The sequence below is a fragment of the Mastacembelus armatus genome, chromosome 22 (assembly GCF_900324485.2).
Source record: "Mastacembelus armatus chromosome 22, fMasArm1.2, whole genome shotgun sequence".
Lineage (NCBI taxonomy): Eukaryota > Metazoa > Chordata > Actinopteri > Synbranchiformes > Mastacembelidae > Mastacembelus > Mastacembelus armatus.
Window position 1 is genome coordinate 2,712,308 of NC_046654.1, and position 17,256 is coordinate 2,729,563.

Below are 17,256 nucleotides of genomic sequence, written 5' to 3' on the forward strand. Positions count from 1 at the left end.
CTTAGGTTATTAACACCTCATTCCTCACCCCACCTGTGTACCATGTTAATTTACATTTCTCCTCAGTGACGTGAACGTGCAGTCACCCACTTTTAATCCAGCCAGTGCGTCAGAGAACAGGCTTGTGACTGGCCAGAAAAACCAAACAGGACCTATTCCAGCGCTCTGTTATGCTTCCTGATGAAGATTCCCCACAGAAAGGCGATTCGTGGCCAGCTGTGCACGACTCGTGGACAGATGAGAAGCTGCAGAGACCTCTGCTGTTAGGGCCGAGTTGTGCCACATAGTAAAAGCAAGTCCGTAGCTTTGTGCCTCCTCTGCCATGCCACATTTGTCACTGTGGGGTGATGGGTGACGGATGATCTCCATTTGTTAAATGTCTGCAGATTTCATTAAGTGCAGTGAGTAGTATAAAACCTATATAAGAACGTACTTTTCAGGCAGAACATGTAATTACAAAAAAGATGTTTTAGAAATAAAAACAAAAACTATTTCTCTGATGGGAAATGTAATGTTTTTCTATACCTCAGGTGATTTTTTTTTTTTTTTAAAACAGCATGTCATCCAGGCTCTGTAGAGTCTGCAGCTTTTCATTCCAATCTGCCATTACAGCAATAGGTTTCACTCATTAGTTCCTCCTCTCTGGCTGAAGGCAGATGTGTAAACCAGTGTGAAAACATGCTGCTGCAGTGCTTGACTGGAACGACAAACCTGCAGGCATTAGGGTTTCCCAGGCACCACCAAGACTTCAACCAGAGAAGGACTGTCTTTTTTCAGGGTGTTTTGCGCTTCAAGAGCTGAGAAAGTGAAACTTTGTAATATGCCACCCACAAAATATTCAGTGACGCCTTAGGGGGCACAGTGATCAAGACTAAGGGTCAGGTGTGATACCTATTCCAAGGGGACACAGAAATAATTCTCACCCAGAGCAGGAACCCTTAAACAAAGAAAAAGGGAAAGTAGTTACTATTGTGCAGCAGCTCTTTCACCAAAGCGCCTCAGTAATCACCTGTCAAAAGAAACGGAAGGAATCTCCTCTCAATGACCCCAAGGCTTCAGAGATGTTTTTGTTTTGTAAGCTAAGAGGCCGAGAGAGAACAGAGCAAAAAGGGGAGGTGGAGAAGTAAAATGCACTGCATTAGTGTCACCTTTTTTTTTTTTTTTTTTTTTTTACAAAGGTGCACTATACATCAGACATCTGCAGTTGCAAAAGGGGCCACATGCTTTGTTTTGAGTTAGCAGGATATCTTATACTCACTGCAGGTGCAAATGCATGATGAAGAAGAGTCAACAGACCTTTTTATCCAAATAAACACCATCAGAGGCGTATTTTAACCAGTACAGTAGTTCACACTCACAGGCAAAGGCCCTAAAACCGTCCTTCAAGAAAAGATCTTACGGTTGAGGTAGAAGTTCAACATGAATAACAAGAGTTTTGTGTTAGGAAAACAATTAATTGGAAAATCACGCCCATCTCCCTAAGCACTGCATCTCCTGTCGCTTGAGTCAGCAGAGAGGAGAGTTCAGGATAAGAGCAGGAATCCGGCGTGAAAAACAAGTCTCTGGAGGAGCAGAGCGCTGCGAGGTGCAACAGCCGCCAGAGAGCTGCTGTTCCGAAAACACAACGGAAACACAGCGACTGGTTTAATCATCATCGTTTGATTGCTTGTTTTCTGTGGGATGACTGAAGACTTTTATTTTCTCACCTAACACTACAAATTACATGTGTTTTATTGTTGGCTATAAAATTGCATGCTGAGTGCTAAATCATGCAGTGTAGTCACAGTTGTCACATTGCATCAGTTTCAATCAAGCAGCAGTAAACACACCGAATTAGAAATTTCACAACCTAATTAATGAAAAAGAAAGACTCATTTAAAATGTGCCATTATCTTCATTACTGAAATGACCTAACTCAAGTTATTTCAGAAATATGTTAACAATTAGCAAATAAGATTTATTTCTACAAAATATAAAGTTACATTTTACAATATCATGTGAGATTTTGCTCAAAGGTACAAACAGAATATAAAAACACATATTTTGATATTAAAACTTAACTATGGACACGTATTTGAAGCTGAACTTTGATCATCTCCCTAAAACTAAAGGGCACGATCATTTAAACAAACTGAGTTAATATAAAGAAATAATCAGATTAATTTATGTATTTACGTTGTTGTATAATTTCTAATTTTTATGAATGGAGTGTTTGTTTTTATTTGTCTCACCTGAATTTTGCGACACAACCCAGCGTCCTCCACGGATCCTGCGTGTGGCGTCTTGTCGATTTACGCTGTAACGCAGCCTACCGTGGCACGTTCCCTTGGCAACCGTGCAAACATACTAATCACACAGATCATGACAAAAGATAAGACCTCAAGACACAAAGTTACATAAATCAAGCAGAACTACATTCAAAGACGGAGCAAGACAAAGGCTTTAAAACCCCTAAACTATGATTTTATATTTGTGTGTTTACATATAATATTCCAAAGTTTTCTTTGGCTGGAAAAAAGTAGCGTATTAGGAGTAAATGTATTTCCACAGAGATGGAGGCAGATTTACAACACGAATCGTTTTATGTGACGTCTAACTATGAGCACTAGCATTTTACGAGTGACTGAACCAAAGCAAATACTAAATATAGTCATGATGTTATTGTGATAAGAAACAAAAACAAAAACACAGTCTCATTTTAATTGGATGAATGTGACATTCTGATACACAGAATTATATTTAGATTTCTAATTTTACTCTAATATTTGCTTCTTTCTTGTGAAACACTATAGTATTACACATTCAGGTCTTTAAAAATCTGAGAAGAGAAAAATCAGTCTTTGATTGAGCAGCTCACAGCTTCTAAACACGGAAGCTAAACACGCTAACACAAAAATACAATTTCTTCATTTATTCTGATTTCATTCCCAGTATTTACCCATTTAATAGAGAAAACGGTTATTTAGACACATGCTACTTGTTTTAATCCACCTATATTTCCTGATGTCTATTATAATTAACCTCAAGTTACCTGCCTGTTCATTGTGAAAAAGGCAGAGAGAGACAAAAACACAGCAAGACAAGCTGGTAAGTTAGCTAATGAGCTAACCAGGCTGTTACCTTCTCCCTGCTGACAACACTGGTCTGCTCTTCCATGAATCGTTTTGGTTTCCCCAGTTCTTTGGCAACATATCCAAGTTATAACAATGATCCTGTCTGAGGTGCCATGATGGATGTTTCCCTATATCACAATAGGTCATCATGTGTTATTGTTTACTTAACAACCACTGTCTTGGCATAAACACCATGTACTCGTATTGTTTGTGAACGTATGCTAAACCCTTGTTATGCAGCCAAATTTACCCAGAATTCATTCCGTGAACCGCGATGAGCAGCGGGTCTCGTCTCCACGTGTCGGCCACCAGAGATCACTCACAGGCCTTTATTGAATGTCACAGCCCTGCAATCTGTTGCCATGGCGATTTCCTTGCTCCAGCCGACTCGCACTGATCTGTGGGAAATCAAAGGTCAGCAGTGCAAATGGAAATATTTGGCACAAGCTGGCAGATATAACAAGTTTATATACCGTGCATTCACGCTGTACATCCATCTATAATCCTCTACAAGAAGAGCTACTTAAAGATTTGAAACAGTTTCATTTGTAACTAAATAATTCTTTAAGGCTTTAAATGTTCTCTATTTACTGCTAATGTGCAAAAAGAGCCAATTTGGCAGATTAAAGTCTAATTTGAGGTTTGAAATTCCTAATATTTGAACCAGAGACAGATGGCTGTTGGAGCTGGAGGCAGAATCTTAATCAGACATCTTGGTAGGTGTGAAATGGGGAAGTGGGACAAATTGAGAAGGCGGGGGGTCCAGGGAGTGGGGCATTCATGTTGCTTTTTGGGGAGTCCTTTTTTTCATCTGCTATCCTTCTGAAAGTGCAAAAAGGACTTGTGACAGAAAAACAGGCCCCTCTGTAGAACGGGAGGCAGCTTTTCACAGGACTGTTGGCGGCACATATGTCTGAAGTTTTTTGCCATATGGCTGTCTGAGCTATTTCCAGTGGTAATTAAATCCTAAACATTTTAAAGCCAGAGCTGGTTGGCTTGTGTCAGCAAGTCATTTGGCAAAGAGAAGACAAAGAGAGAGACGAAGTGAAAAACAAAATCATGCCACAGCCATTTAATGAGGAGAATGACATATAGCAAGGCAGTAAGGCTAAAGTTAGATAGCTGATAGGCTGGATGGCATCAGTGAATGAAGGCAATAGAGGCTCTGGGCAGATCATAACAGAGCGAGTTACGTCTCAGAAGGCTACGCCTCATTAGGAGACAACCTCCATAAAGCAGTGTGGAGAACATTAAAGAGTTCAGGAGACATCAGTCATTAATGCAGACCTGAGCACAGACAAGATTTAAAGGAGGAAGTATTTCTATCATTCATGACACCGACTTCATGATCTGCAACATGAAATGACTTTGAATGAATGAATTAGTGTGACGGTCTAATATATTTAATGCCATGTCTTTTTTGCTGCTGCACTGGTTCAACCTATAGCCAGAAACATGAAAGCTTTCACATTCCCAACTTTCTCACAGTTTATCCAAAGAAAAAAAACAACAACAAAAAAACAGCTGTTTGTAAAGAATAAGAAATATAATCAGGAGTGTGCAAGAAAAATGTGACACCTAAAGAAACTTTAACAGAAAATGAAAACACGATTATTGCAGTGCAGAGACGCCAAAACAAAAATCACACCCAATGAAACATGAAGACAAATACATATTTGAGCAGTGTTATAAAGCACATATTCAATTTGTATTGAAGAAAGATTTTGGGATGATTTACCTTGGACATTCATGGGAAGAGACCGATGGTGAGAGGGAGAATCGGGCCGAAGGCAGCGACACACACCGGTCTGTGGACGGGCAGGACAAACCTGTGCTGCCTCTTCAGGAGAGGGAGCCTGGTGGGAGCCACAGTGGAGAGACAACCACCTTGACTTTGTCCCTTTGATGTATATAATGGGCAGTAGATATATCAAATAAGTAGGTGCTCAATAAACTAAGTTGACCGATCATTAACACAAATAACACCTTTCTCAGAGGTGAATATCAGACTTTCTCCAGAAAAACATGATCAAGTGATTATTTTTGCAGAATTTAAAGATCAGTAATATCAGCCAGGTAAACAAACACAGGCCTGCAGCTAAATGTCTTCACAGGATAATGAACTCACAGTCTGAATGTATGTAAAAACCCAGGCTTAATTAGGGCCAATCAAGATTTTATTACAAATGAAACGGTCTTTATGAGTTTTTCTGCTTAACAGAACTTTTAAATTAATGAACTAACAATTTTCAATGAAAAGTTGCATTACACTGTGGACGTGAGTGAGTTCTGTGTCCAGAAAAGTTGGTTCGGTTGAAGGATTTTTTTATTTTAACCCTCTAAAACCTCATATTTTGTCAAATTCAACACCACAAACACCCAATTTAGGTGGAGGGCAGAGAGATCAGACATGCATTTGGGCTGTTATTGCCATTCGCTTAAAATTTTCATTGTCATTTGCCCGACGTGTAACATAATTGTTCTGTGTGTATGATCCCATACAAAGTCCCTTCAAAAAACACATCAATTATAAAAGCTGTGTTGTTTTTCTATTTGAAGTGACAGATTTTTTTTTAAGGATGTTACATAGCTTTATTTCCAGAAATATACTTTCTCATCTCAGCCCATATTTCTTCTGCCTGCTCGCTGCCCTCCGTAGGATAATATCCTCTTCAGTATGTGGGACAGCGAACTCAGCAGGAGCTTGAGAAAGAGCCGCTCCATCTCTCCTCCACTAGCGACGCCTCTTCCCCTAACGAGGAGAGCTACTGCCTAATGAGGGAGCTCATTAACACATATGGCTGCCATGGTTTAATTAGGCTACACACACACACACACACACACACACACACACACACACACACACACACACACACACACACACACACACACTCGCTCATATACACACACAATCATGCCAATACACACATCTTAGAGGGAACTGAATGACAAAGAGAAGTCAATGAGAGAAAAATTGTGATGTGTGTGATATGCGAGTTATGAGGGAGGGTAGATTTGGGCAAGCAAGTTTGAAAACCTTCCAACCAGGTGAAAAACATGATATTATCCCAAATTAATGACACAATTTCATGCAATACTGGCTGTGTTGACATGCTCTGAATATTCTGGCCTGTGGCCATATGTTGGTTGAGGTCTTTACTCAGGTTTAACTGTTTACATGAACCTCTGACTGTGTCTCTCCGTCGCCACGAACAAACCAATTAATAGAAAATCACTTGTGTTGTCTCAAAGACAATAGGCCACTGAATTATGAAAACACTATCATAACCCAAAAAAGGCGTGTGTGCATGAACAAACAGCCAACAACAGAAATAGGGACATCAGCAAATATGGTGCTTTTCAGTTATCCTTGTAAGTGTAATGGATATAGAGGAATATGTAAAAAATATATATATATATCAAAACAGACTAAATAATATGATTCATCTCATTAGTGCCATCTGTACAAAAACATAAAGTACAAGTAAAAAATAAAAATGTGTTAAAAACTACTTTTTATAGAGATAAAGAGTTATCACTCAGACATTCTGAGTGCAGGAGGCTGCAGACAAGAAGAAAATGAATGTTTTTAACACACTTATGGATCTGTAACCTCTCACAGCTACTGAAGCTCATGAAAGAGAGAAGCTGCTGTCACTGTCCTAAATCTGCTCTCAACAGTGTCATCAATCATCGAGGGGCCGCCCAGGGACCCGTCTCTGTCCCCTTGTTCTCGCTCCATTGAGAGCCAGTGAAGGTGAGCCGACAGCGGATAGCAGAGCTGCGCCTACAGTCGCACCTCTCCCAAGCTCTCGTTCTCTCTTCGCGAGGACACTGACATAATGTACTTTACCCTCACAGCTGAAAGCCTGACCCTAATTCTGACCAAACGCCTAAAAACATGTCTTGACCCTAGAACGGGACTTTGAAGGTGTGTCAGAAAGTTCCCAAAACACTCCTCACTCCCATGGCTAAAACTCAAAATGGTCCTCACAACACACACACACACACACACTCTCTCTCTCTCTGTCCATTCATTCACTCATCTGCCAGAAATCCCAAACACACCTGGCCCTGCTGTCTGGGCCCGCCAAAGTGGTCTGGTTGGCTGCACTCCTCGGTGCAGCGCAGGCTCACTATCACTATCTCTCTCTCTCTCTCTCTCTCTCTCTCTCTCTCTCTCTCTCTCTCTCTCTGTCTCTCTCTCTCTCTCTCTCTCTCTCTCTCTCTCTCTCTCTCTCTCTCTCTCTCTCTCTCTCTCTCTCTCTCTCTCTCTCTCTCTCTCTCTCTCTCTCGCTCTCTCTCTCTCTCTCTCTCTCTCTCTCTATATATATATATATATATATATATATATATCCATATAAATACGTTGCATCATTACAGTCACAGCACACAAAACTAATTTTAACAAAGCAAAGGGTTCATTGACTGAGTGGGATATTAAATAACAGCAGTGCACAGGATGAAGGAATCTGTGATGGTGAGATATGCATATTTGTGACCAACATTTTTAATATGCACTTATTAATTTGCTGTGCATCCAAATTGCATTAACCAAATAAAAAAGCACTTTACATTACATTTACACTAATAATGACAGTTATTAAAAGCTGTTTTTATTGTTGCAAACACTCCCTGTTTTATTTTTACCATGAAAAATCAAGTGATGCAATGTATGCAGCAGCAGCTACATCAGTAGGGTGCCACCCATAGGAACTCAAACCATCAGCAGAAATACCAGGAACATAATGGGTGAAAAACATGACAGTCAACTTTCTCCATGTGTTTCCAAAGCAGCAACTGTACATTAAAGCCAATGTGGCTGCACAGAACATGAAAAAATGAGCTTCCTGTTATTGTGAGCCACACAGACCAATAAAATAACCTATGAACCTTAACCCTGTGTTCATTATTACAACTGTGACGAGGAAACAAACCATCTGTACCATAATTAACAGAATTAACCAGGTGAGTGATGGACCAACAGCAGCTCCCCTGTGATAGATTCATGAGAGCCAACATGAAGACTAATGTACGTTAACAGAGATGGACCTTTATCCTTGACTCTAACAGGAATAAGAAAAACTCATTTTAGAGATTCAGTGGTTTTATTTCAAGACGACAGCGTTCAGAGGAATCTGTGCTAAGGGCTGTGGGGCCGGCAGGTTGCTCTGAAAAACGAATTCAATTGAAAGTTGCTCTATTTACCTACAAGGGATTTTTTTCTTATGCAGACAAATTAATAGATGAACAGATAGTGAGATTTTGGCAAGGACAGCAAACTGATCAAAATTAAAAAACAAAAAAAAAAAACTGATGTAGAAAATGATATTCTATTATAAAATGAAATTGTCTAATGTCCATACAGCTGTAGCTTGTAAGTATTTGATGGAATTACATTTATTCTAATTGGCATCTAATAACTAGTGGTAATTATTTTTTAAATATCACAAATGTGGACAAATGTTTTCAAAGACAACAAATGCCGGTTCACATAAGTATCTGCGAGCACAGCATTCCCTCCTGTTAAGGTCTTCATAATCTCAATGATGACAGGCAGTTGCTTGATTAGGTTATTACAAATAAATCTAGCCTTAAGTAAGTAAACAAAATCAAGCGGGTGAAAATTCAAACTCCACTTTGCTTACACTCGCTTCAATTAGCCATTTTAATTACCTTTTATATGGGCCTAGCAAAACAACAACAGCAATAACAATGAACAAACAGAAATGAGGTAAATGAGGCCTTGACATAGACGGCACTTTAGGGGTAATTATCCAATTTGTTTGCGGCAGCAGAGTTCTAACAAGCAACCAATTACCAGAGGCTGCGCTGTAGAAACCTGTTGATTTAATTAGAAGAACCACCACGGTAAGGAAGGGGGGCCAGGCAAACAATTTAATTATGAGCCAGCAGCCCGGGGCATTCTGGGACACGGGTCTATACCCCTGGGTGTGACTGTGTTTGCGGGAGAGCGGCATTAGAATCAGCTTTGTGGCTCCACACACGTCTGACAAGGCAAGCTCACAAACACGTTCCCAGCCCTGCAGACGACGGCTCCGTGAGGAGCAGATTGAACCCAAATCGCTCGGCTCTGACTGGTTTACATTTATGATGATATTGTATATGAGGATCTAAGTGTCTCTATTAATTTTGGGACTATTTTTTATTTTCCACATCATGAAAACAGGCAGCATGGGAAAACAAACCTGAAAAATAATCCTATTGCTAATTTTAAAACAATCGTTGGTCCATATGTTGGCAAACTGGAAGTACACCTATGACATTTAGGATGGACGTCAATGGTCCCTAATAGATAAACACCTAAAAACAAGTAAATGAACGTCTGCAATAGGATAATAAATGATGAGATGAGATAAACTTTATTAATCCCCAAAGGGAAATTCAGGTAACAGTAAATTGGCTTTAGGTTTAGATTATTTTGTTACACATAATGTTTTTGAGATACCATACAAACCATAGTAATCATTTGGGTCAGACTTTTACTGCAGAACTGGCCTTAATCCTTGTGTGTCTGCTCACTGAGCTTTTCAAACTTACCCACTGCTGGGAAGGGGATGACGTCTGCACCAAGAGCCTGGTGGTTGGCCTGAAACAGCCTGCTTTCTGCACCAACACATGCAACTCAACCTAAAATGACAACAGACGAATCAGACTTTGAATTTTTAAAATTTACAATAAAAGCACAAAATCTTTTGTGTTAGATAAAAACTAAAACCCGGGACAAATATCTGAATAAATTCATCATCATGCTTGGTTTTTGAACCTGGGACTAGCACTAAAAAGTGTTTACGTAAAACTACGCAAACTTTTAAATAAATGACATCACGGTATTTTAACACACTACAGGGCTCTAGTCGAAAGGCTCTGGGCTCTCCGACAACACACCACCACACTGCTCCAGATTCTGGCTCGCCCCGGCCCAGCAGGGGGCCATCACACGAGCAGACGTTTAATTGGAGAGCTTGTGCCCCTCTTCCAGTCTGTTGTTCCGCCCTCCAGACACCCCGTGATTTTTTTTTCTGTGCTTGTTGCTGTTGTCAAGCCTGAGGGCAGCAGCCGGATGAGCACCCAGTGGGACCAGTAATTGGCTCATTTTGAGTCCCCATGTCCACACTGAGGGTTGTGTCAGGCAGGTGTGTGAATGTGTATTATATTCTTTGATGACATAAAAGTAAGAAAAAAAAAAGGTTTGTGGTGATATTCAACTTTTTTAAATTTGAGAAATTTCCTTCTAAAATACCAGACAACATTAGACAGGGTGGGAAAATGCCAGAAACAACCATTACACCTATAAACTCTAAGCTGAAGGACAGATTCATCACATTATCTATTGGGTTAGCAAAGTGAATAAGCCGGACAGATGCTTTGGAAAAGAAAACATACTTTGATTACTTTCAAATTTATGTGCCAGTTGTAGTCACAGCAGTCTGACATTATGCCAACACACTGACAGAATCAGGATCAAAAAGTGTCTCAATTATTGGCATGTGATGATCTCAAATCATTCAAGTCAAGCAGAGCAGAGGCATTATGGGAACTTACAGCAATGGACACTGCACTGGTCACTGATCCGAGGTATCCCTGGACAAATGTGGATGCAGGAGTCGACTGAAGTGACAGTGAAAAAGAGAAAACGATATGAAAACAGCTCAGTGACAGACATACAGTCCAGTGTCTGTACAAACAGGACTCGGTCACTTTATTGCAGGTGGTTTTACCTCGGACGTGTTGAGGTTGCAGGAGTTAACACAGGTGTTGTGACTCTGATTTAACCACTGGAGTACACCCGTCAGGAGCCACATTCATGTCCGTTATATCCTGTTCTGAATGTCCTGGTCTGATTAAAGGTGCAACTATGATGAAACACTCTGAACTAGACTAACTACTTCATCTGTACTAACCTTTGAAACAGTCCAGAGGTCTGGAAAAAAGAGCTTGTAATTAGGCCTTTAGTTTAACAATGTAATCTCTGCCTGACAACTGTGATCAACATTTCATAAACAATTTACAGCACAAACATATAGTATCGACTATAATGCATTAAATATACAACTGGGGAAAGTAAATGAAAGTGGATGCTATTATTGCATCAATGTTTCCTCACATGGCTGCTAATGCTAATGTTCGTTAATGATGTTACTGGCATCTTACTATCATCATGTTTGGTTTCTGAACCTGTGACTTCGTGTTTGAGAACATCTTGTTAAAGGATAACACAGAAAATGTTGATTAACGTGTCTCTTGATGTGATAAATGTATAATCTGATCAGTGTAATGAAGGTTTGATTTGGGAGCAGGCAGCCAACAACCTGCAGAAAAACAAAGTAAATTTGTTTTTAGCTTTTAGCTTTAACTTCTTTGCTGTTTATTATTGAAGTGTATGTAAAGAGATCTTACCACTGGTGTGCAAAATGGGACAAATGCTGCAAAAGACAGTCAGTGTTATTACTGTTGCCACATTACGCTGATAAATGTTTGTTTTAAAGTTATTCTGCTGTCATTTAACCTAATATTTCTTTATTTCTAATCCTATATTTGAAAAGAAATTTTCACCTGAATCTCTACATTTATTCTTCTATGCCTGATATCTTTTTTGTTGCTTAATTAGTGCATTAGTCTGTTAAAGTCAGACAATGCAATAAGACTCAGCAGCTTATTCTCATTTTTCTGACATATACAGTATATTGGTCCTAACATGGTAATCGCTTCTGTCTTTTTCTTCCTTCCCCCTCGTTCCTTCTCGCTCCCACACCTCTCTGACACTTTACCGACGCCTCACGACTGAGGTACTTTGAGACTAGACCAAAATACTTATGCTTAAGTTTGCTTCTTCGGAGGCCGCAAGAAAGTCTCCGTTACTGTAGGAGTGAGGTTTTAATCAGCGTCCAGCTGAGAGTGACCTTTTCCAGGCCTGAGACAACCTGAAGAGCCCTGTTGAGCTGTAGCAGTTCCCAGGGTGAACGACGCCTCCGCATTGGACCGAATAACAAGTCCCCTAGATCCCACTTCCCCTAAGGTTTCCACACCAACTGTACCGTACCTGACATCCGAAAGGGCATGAGGATCTTCTCCCTGGTGTCGGGGTGGACAACAGCCTGCAGAGCATAATGATTAGAGTCACATGGTAACGGGTACAGAATGAGTTCAAAGGAATTATCAAGAGAGTTTTGCTGTCGGGTTAAAAACTGAGGAAAAGTGCATTTAGAAACAAAATATTACTTATATTGACGGAAGCTCCTACAAACATGATGTCAGATAAACAAAAAACAGGAAGTGGCTTTAAGTAACAACAGATCGTTAGGTTAATGTTTAACTAGGGGTTATTTTAAAGTCCTGTAGTGATCTGTGACCTTGCTTTTTGTTCACCTGAGCGGTTTTGCATGCTGCAAGCTGCTAGATATTTGGATCTAAGCTACATTACTTTTCTTTGCATGTCACAGACGTACACACCAAAGACAAAGGTGGTGCTCTGCCAGCGCAGTACTCCCACTGCCATGAGATAAGACAGATGGAAATCTCTTTCCCCTACGGCTTCAGTGGTGATGAGATCTGCAGATTGGAGGGGAACGGAAGGCATCTTGCCTCATCCTGATACTCGCAAAGACAATCTTGACTTGCATGACATGTATGAGGGTGATATCACCCCTGACAATAGGACGTCCTGTAAAATGGCCTCATATTACTTGGCCTGTATAGCAGCTCATAAAAATAACACCAGCTCAGATATTTAATAGCTGCCACCCCCATCTATAGTATGTTTTGCTCTATATTAGGTAGAGGAAGATTAAGCGGTGCCTTTTCGTAGCTTCACCTCATGTGTGCACTCCACATTCAGTTGTATCTAGTTCTGCAGGTGAAGTGAATCACACTGGCTGTGTTTCACCTGTCAGGGGGTGGCAGTCAGTTACTTAAGCTGATGTGTTGGAAGCAGGAACGTTTGAAGCATGAGAATCTAAACGACTGAACTGATGGGGGATAAACTGACAGCAGTAGGTTGGTCGGTACTAAAAACGATCCAATGAAAGACAATTAGTGATCCAGTGACAGGGTCATGAGTGTCCATCCTGACTCCTGTCCACCACTAAAAGTTCCTACGATGAGCACGAGTGTCAGAACTGAAGCATGGAGCAATGGAAGAAGGTGGCCTGGTCTGATGAATCTCAGCCAGATGCATAGTTGTTGTTACCCGAGGAAGAGATGGGATATGCTGGAAAAATAAGTCTGATCCATGGAGGCTCCATCTTGTCACTTACAGGGTTTAAGGCATCAGAGGTCAGTGAAGGGTTAGAGCTGATTGAGAGGCAGGTGGTTTCAATGTTATGGCTGATCTGTGCACAATCCCACACATCCCAGACCAAGCCTGATTGTTGTTTGATCAGCTTCACATCCCAATGCATTCTGGGTGTGACTGGGGTGCAGTCACATCTGTGTTTAGAGGTTTTAATCAGACACTTTTAGTGTGGAGTTCAGTATGAACAAAAATACTGACATCTGATGGCTTTTAAACATCATTTTAAATGTAAAAACACATTTTGAAAAAAGGGTGAAGGGCAACTCATTATAGGAGCATGAAAGCATGCAGAACTCCATTTCATACAAATTTAATAGACATTTCACTTCAAAATCATTCAATTATTAATTAATTTATTAAAATAATTAAGCTTTATTTAGAGCTGCCATAAAAAAAACAGCCTTACTGCACTCGAGCCTGTGTCGCTGCGCCTGTCTCCATATTACTAGAAATTTATTTTGACCATCTGCACCTGCAGTTCAGTGACTGTCACACGTCGTCAGAGCTGGCACTTACTGATAATTAGCAGCAGAGTTAAAACCACTCGCCTCCTTCGCTGTTTCTGTCATTTAATGTAGTTACATCATCATTAAAGCCTTTTTTAAATGCTGCAGTTCCTTGTGTCTGTTCACTTTGTTGCATGTTTGTTGTATAAACAGGTAGGTGTTGAGCTGGATGTGGAAAGACTGGTGTCAATTTTGCTACTTCACTCCTGAGATGACAGTGATCACAGTTTGTTAATTAAAGAGAGAGACAGAAAGAAAATGAAAAGGAGTCTTACCTGCTTTACTTTCTGAGCCTGCCAAAGCTGTAGGGATTAAAAAAACTAACATTTTAAAAGTGATGGGGCACGTTTTCATATCATCAGCTGTCAAAGACAGGTGATCTGATCACCTCCAGGGGTGGATGCATACCTTCCATTTTCTTTGCTCATTTTAATGTAGCTGCTCTCCCAACACGGCTGCTCTTATTAACCTGTTTCTGGTCCATTCTATCAGGATGCAGTGATCACACATCTGAAGTTCATCTGCAGAGACAGTTCGGTTCTGCTGAGATTTTTCACTGGTCAAATGCTCCACAAACCTTTTCTACAAACACAATCAAAAACAAACAGAATCTAACTAATTCTCTTAATTATTTTAAAGTTAAATACTGGAAAAGTTGAAAGTTAAAGAAGTGAAAACAGCTGGTGGACTAAGGGAGCTGAGGAAAGTCACCACACACACACACACACACACACACACACACACACACATACATACATTCAGTAAAGGTGTGTGTGCAGTAGCACCTTGGAACTATGCAACACACAGACACACACACCTGCTAGAATCAAGCCGCAGCAGCAGCATACGCTGACAGAGAAACAGGGTTTTGTCAGATCGCACAGCACACTCGTCTGGATCAGCAGATGGAAGAGGGAACACAAACTGGTTGCTTTAAATTAACAAGCACAGTCACTTGTGCTGAATAATGGTGACCCCTGAAAAAAAACAACGTCTGTCTGCGATAGTGGATCCGATCAGCAATCGCCACAAGTACAAGTATAAACTCAGCAATTTGTAAAGTATTTCAAAAGCTGATTGAGTGATTTTTTTTTTTATTGACTGGTGTATTTACCAGGGTGAGGGCACTGTACACTTCTGTGGATATATACAGTTTGTCAAGTACATTTAGATGTTATGTGTCCACAGCTTTGCCTGCTCTTCTGACTTCTAAATGCTTCACATAGACCTGGTTCTTTCCCCCCGAGTGTGGACCAACACAAACACGTCTCTTTTCTAAAAGCAAACATGCCAAAAAACAGAGAGTTTGATCATTTACCACACTCTTCAAAAACTCTTCTACATCAGCAGAGAGACTCATTTCCTTGATCCTACATATGTTTGCTAACTTACTTCCAGTCTCCGTCTTTACCTGAGCATCTGTCACTCCTGGGGGAAGAGTTCCTTGTCTGAAACGTTCGAGCAGCTCCACACACTCCTGCAGCCGTTTCTGAATTGACACAACAGATAAAAGATCAGTAAAAAGTAAAGTAAGAGTAGTTTTCCCAGTCCAGAGACAAGTAGAGAGTAAGGCAAATGATTCATTGTGCAATAATTGTGTTTCACTAAAACTTTCATGCTGATTTTCAGTTGACAAATGAGTTTCCTAAAAGGTAATGAGCAGCTTTCTGTGGTGTGATCATTGTCTAATTCTGGGAAAAATACAAGGTCATGTGGCCCAATTTGTTCTAATGAGCTTGCCATCTGTGTGCCAGTGTGTGTGTGTGTGTGTGTGTGTGTGTGTGTGTGTGTGCAAGTTCCTTTCTCTGTATTTGTGTGTTAGGAGTGTGCTGTTGCCTGTGTGCATATAAGGTTGTGTGTATGATCGTACACAAAATCACGTCTATCCCCGTTCATTAGGGGCAAGTTGAGGCTACGCCTGGCTCAGTAGGGGGGTGGGTGTGGGTGTGTATGTGTGTGTGTATATACACACTCTTCAGCCCTCACAGCTGCCCCACTTGTCCACACCTCATCACATCCCAGGAGATACTCCTGCTATTACTGTCACCAAAGAGCCCGCTAACAGCTTCATTACCCTGAGCACCAGAGCTCTGATGACACCATGAGCAAATTATCACAACACAGCCAAGACCTGGGGAAATGTTCTGAAGGACAGAGCAGCACAGCATTTAGAGAGAAAAATTATGAAAACCAAAAGGTCACAGATTTGTTCTCAGTAACAGAGAATCCTTAAGTATCTTAACAAATTAGTCCTATTAAATGCCTGTAAAAACAAAGCCAGGGTCATATTATGCAGTGAAAAATCTAATTTGGTGCCTTTTACGTTTTCTTCCTTTCCCCTCTGCTCCACCTACGGTACATTTTGGCTCTACGATGTTTCACCTAACATTAATCTGCAGTTATTTTGGTCCAGAGCCTTGAGAATAAAGGGATTGAGTAAAATAAAGATCAACTAAAAGCTAGAATATGAGACATACCTGTTCTTTGCAGGTTTCATCTAAATGTTTCTAAAGCTGCCAGAGAAGAAAGTAAAACTAAGATATAAGACTTCTTCTTCTTGATTGCTAAAAACTTGTTATTCTCACTTTTTGGTACTTTCTAGAGTAACATACTGTAATTCTGTCTTTGCATGTCGGTCTTGCAGGAGAAAGCTGCGTACATTTATTTAAGCTGAGATTTCATGCACTTCTTCATGTTTAGAGGAGTTTTTCTGTTAAATAAACAATCTGGAGAAAACAGTGTGTCCACTAACAGTCTGTGCATTAGTTTAATGAACAGACCAGAGAACTGAAATCCAATGTCAATGTCTCCTTTAGCATTAATTTCATTGGTCTTAAAAATAAACAAAAATGACTTGAGCACGTTCCTGGGGTTACCTGTCCATGTTCTACAACAGCCACTGCAGCAGGAAGGAACTGAAACCTTCGTAAGAATGAAACTCAAGCTTTCAACTCTTTAACTTGCAACCTCCACAGGCCTTATGGGAAATGGTGTTTGTTAAAGGTTGCTAAAAACAAACACCAGTATCAGATCATGTGCTTAGCTAAACATATGCAGCAATCTGCACAACTTAATGCTGGGAAATGTATTTGTTGTCAATCGTGCAGCTAATGTCAAAAAAATAAATAAAAGATAGATATAAATGGCTAAAAACCAATACTCTGATAAATTTGAAATCCACAACACACACACAGTCCCCGGTCAGTTCAACAGGAAGTGTCCAAACAGGGAATAAATGATGTTTCAGTTCTGCTTTCATTTGACCAAATACAAACCTTAGTGTGGGTACCTCTGTGTGCTGGGGTCAATCACATCCACACAG

At 40.4% G+C, this 17,256-nt stretch overlaps 2 long non-coding RNA genes across 2 annotated transcripts; both read right to left on the minus strand.

Moving 5' to 3' along the window:
- Nucleotides 1-2,249: 2,249 nt before the first annotated feature.
- On the minus strand, nt 2,250-10,782 carry LOC113130517 (uncharacterized). Its single transcript, XR_003295707.1, has 6 exons — nt 10,680-10,782; nt 9,675-9,764; nt 4,852-4,969; nt 3,364-3,511; nt 3,121-3,241; nt 2,250-2,346 (listed from the first exon to the last, which is right to left on the minus strand). It is a non-coding gene; the product is annotated as an uncharacterized LOC113130517 (long non-coding RNA).
- A 4,280-nt stretch (nt 10,783-15,062) lies between these two features.
- On the minus strand, nt 15,063-17,256 carry LOC113130522 (uncharacterized). The gene is made up of 3 exons (XR_003295708.1): nt 17,210-17,256; nt 15,346-15,423; nt 15,063-15,209 (listed from the first exon to the last, which is right to left on the minus strand). It is a non-coding gene; the product is annotated as an uncharacterized LOC113130522 (long non-coding RNA).